We start from the raw sequence: 3793 nt of genomic DNA, 5'->3' as shown, positions 1-3793 counted from the left end.
AAAGAGTTTCATACAACTGGTGATTAAATTCAAAAGAATCTTCTGGTTCATCAACAGTCTATCCAAGCTGTGTAAGATCCATTCACAGGCACATTTCTTCTATGTTCTAATTTTATGTAAGTACTAATACACATTCCCCTTTCTATTCACATTATATTTTGGAGCAGTGGAAATGCCTTGAATGAAAAATAGTTCTGAAACTGATATGATCAGAAGTAATTATACTTGGGTAGAACGTGAATTTAGAATTAAACTTACATTCTGTTTGCACACCTAGCTAATGCATATTGCTCTATAGCAGAAGGATTATCACTTTTTAAAAGTGAGTCCAGATCGTTATTTTCCACTGCAAGTTCAGATATTCAACTTGCAGCTGGATTTATATAGCATGCAGACACTTGTACAGGACATAAAATTTGCACAGGTCATAAGTGCACAAATGCTGTTGCTAGATACTTATCTCTGGCTGACAAATAGGTGCAGTTCAATGAAATGGATATTAGAGTGTTATATTGCAGTATAATTTAACCGCTCTAGTAAAGACAAGGTAACTGTTAGTAGCATAGTAAATATTGTTCTGAATTAGATCATTCTATTCAAATATAAACATATAAAGAAAATAAATGAAAAATTAATATATTTAAAACTATTTTTTAAGTTGCTTTGAACGTTTCAAAATGTTTTAAAACTTTTTTAAAAAAGAAAAAAAATTCGTTATAAAATAGTTTCAATTCAGGAACTTTGCTGTTTCATAACCTTGTCAAATTAAATGACCTCTCTAAGGTTCATTTACAGGATGGTTAGAAGTGCTAAATGACAATATTTTCATAAAACTCTTAGTATCATGTTTGATATATAAAAGATAACACAACACAACTTAGAAAAGATACTTATTATTATAAAATGTAACATTCTTTGGAACAGTAAATATTGCTTAGTGTTTTAAAGTTACCCTTCTGACCGCATTTTCTTTTTTATTTGTTTATTCATTCATTTTTTTTTTCTTTTTTTTTTTTTACTTTAAGTTATGGGATACATGTGTAAAACACGCAGGCTTGTTACATAGGTATACATGTGCAATAGTGGTTTGCTGTACCTATCAACCCATCACCTAGGTTTTAAGCCCCACATGCATTAGGTATTTCTCCTGATGCTTCCCCACTCCTTGCACTCCTTCCCTGCTGACAGTCCCCAATGTGTGTTATTCCCCTCCCTGTGTCCATGTGTTCTCATTGCTCTGTTCCCACTTATGAGTGAGAACATGTAGTGTTTGGTTTTCTGTTCCTGTGTTAGTTTGCTGAGGATGATGGCTTCTAGCTTCATCCACGTCCTTGAAAAGAACACGATCTCATTCCTTTTTGTGACTGCCTAGTATTCCATGGTGTATATATGTACCACATTTTCTTTATGTATGGCATTTGTATTTGTTCTATGTTTTTGTTATTGTGAATAGTGCTGCAATAAACACATGTGTGCATGTATCTTTATAACAGAATTATTTATATTCCTTTGGGTATGTACCCAGTAATGAATTGCTGGGTCAAATGGTATTAATGGTTCTAGATCCTTAAGGAATTGCCACAGTGTCTTCCACAATGGTTCAACTAATTTACATTCCCATAAACAATTTAAAAGCATTCCTATTTCTCCACAGGCTTGCCAGCATCTATTATTTCTTGACTTTTAATAATCGCCATTCTGACTAGTGTGAGATGGTGTTTCATTGTGGTTTTGATTTGCATTTCTCTAATGATCAGTGATGTTGAGTTTTTTTCCATGTGTTTATTGGAACCTAAATATTTTCTTTTGAGAAGTGTCTGTTCATATCTTTTGTCTACTTTTTGATGGGGTTGTTTGTCTTTTTTCTTGTAAATTTGTTTGTATTTCTCAGAAATCCTAGATATTAGGCCTTTGTCAGACAGGTAGATTGCAAAAATTTTCTGCCATTCTGTACATTGCCTGTTCACTCTGATGAGAGTTTCTTTTGCTGTGCAGATGCTCTTTAGTTTAATTAGTTCCCATTCATCAATGTTTGTTTTTGTTGCAATTGCTTTCGGTGATTTCATCATAAAATCTTTGCCCATGCCTATGTCCTGAATGGCATTGCCTAGGTTTTCTTCTAAGGTTTTTATGGTTTTGAGTTTTACATTTAAGTCTTTAATCTCACTTGAATTATAAGGAAGGAGTCCAGTTTCAGTTTTCTGCATATGACTAGCAAGATTTCCCAGCACCATTTATTAAATAAGGAATCCTTTCCTCATTATTTGTCTTTGTCAGACTTTTGGACATAGATGTGTGGTCTTATTTCTGAGATCCTTATTCTGTTCCATTGGTCTATATGTCTATTTTGGTGCCAGTACCATGCTGTTTTGGTTACTGCAGTCTTGTAGTATAGTTTCAAGTCAGGTAGTGTGATGTCTCCAGCTTTCCTCTTTTTGCTCAGGATTGTCTTGGCTATGTGGGCTCTCTTTTGGTTCCTTATGCCTTTTAAAGTAGTTTATTCTAATTCTGTGAATAATGTCAATGGTAGTTTGATGGGAATAACATTGAATCTATAAATTACTTTGGGAAGTATGGTCATTTTCATGATATTGATTCTTCCTATCCATGAGGATGTAATATTTTTTCCTTTTGTTGGTGTCTTCTCTTATTTCCTTGAGCAGTGGTTTGTAGTTCTCCTTGAAGAAGTCCTTCATGTCCCTTGTTAACTGTATTCCTTGGTATTTTATTCTCTTTGAAGCAATTCTGAAAGGCAGTTTATTAATGATTTGGCTCTCTGCTTGTCTATTGTTGGTGTATAGGAATGCTTGTGAATTTTGCACATTGATTTTGTATTCTGAGACTTTGCTGAAGTTGCTTATCAGCTTAAGGAGTTTTGGGCTGAGACGATGGGTTTTTCTAAATATAGGATTATGTTATCTGCAAACAGAGACAATTTGCCTTCCTCACTTCCTATGTGAATACTCTTTATTTATTTCCAGTAAGTCAGTTTATTGAGAGATTTTAGCATAAAGGGATGTTGAATTTTATCAAAGGCCTTTTCTGCATCTATTGAGATAATCACGCTGTTTTTGTCATTGTCTCTGTTGGTGTGATGGATTATGGTTATTGATTTGTGTCTACTGAACCAGCCTTGCATCCCAGGGATGAAGCTGACTTGATTGTGGTAGATACGCTTTTTGATGTGCTACTGGATTCAGTTTGCCATTATTTTACTGAGGATTTTCACCTTGATGTCCATCAGGGATATTGGCCTAAAGTTTTCTTTTTTTGTTATGTCTGTGCTATGCTTTAGTATCAGGATAATACTGGCCTCATAAAATGAGTTAGGGCGGAGTCTCCTTTTCAATTGTTTGGCATAGTTTCTGAAGGAGTGGTACCAACTCCTCTTAGTACCTCTGGTAGAATTTGACTGTGTATCTATCTGGTCCTGTTTTTTTTGTTTGTTTGTTTGTTTTGTTTTGCTTTTTTGGTTGGTAGGCTAGTTAATATTATCTCAATTTCAGAACTTGTTATTGGCCTATTCACAGGTTTGACTTCTTCCTGGTTTAGTCTTAGGAGGGTGTATGTGTCCAGAAATGTATCAACTTCTTCTAAATTGTCTACTTTATTTGCATAGAAGTGTTTATAGTATTCTATGTTGCTAGTTTGTATTTCTGTGGTATAAGTGGTGATATCCCCGTCATCATTTTTCATTGTGTCTATTTGACTTGTCTCTCTTTTCTTCTATTAGTTTAGCTAGTGGTGTATCTAGTTTATTAATTTTTTTTTTTTTTTTTTTTTTTTTTTTTTT

The sequence above is a fragment of the Rhinopithecus bieti genome, unplaced genomic scaffold (genome assembly GCF_001698545.2).
Source record: "Rhinopithecus bieti isolate Rb0 unplaced genomic scaffold, ASM169854v2 scaffold_53388, whole genome shotgun sequence".
NCBI classification, from domain to species: Eukaryota; Metazoa; Chordata; class Mammalia; order Primates; family Cercopithecidae; genus Rhinopithecus; species Rhinopithecus bieti.
This window is presented reverse-complemented; position numbering follows the sequence as displayed.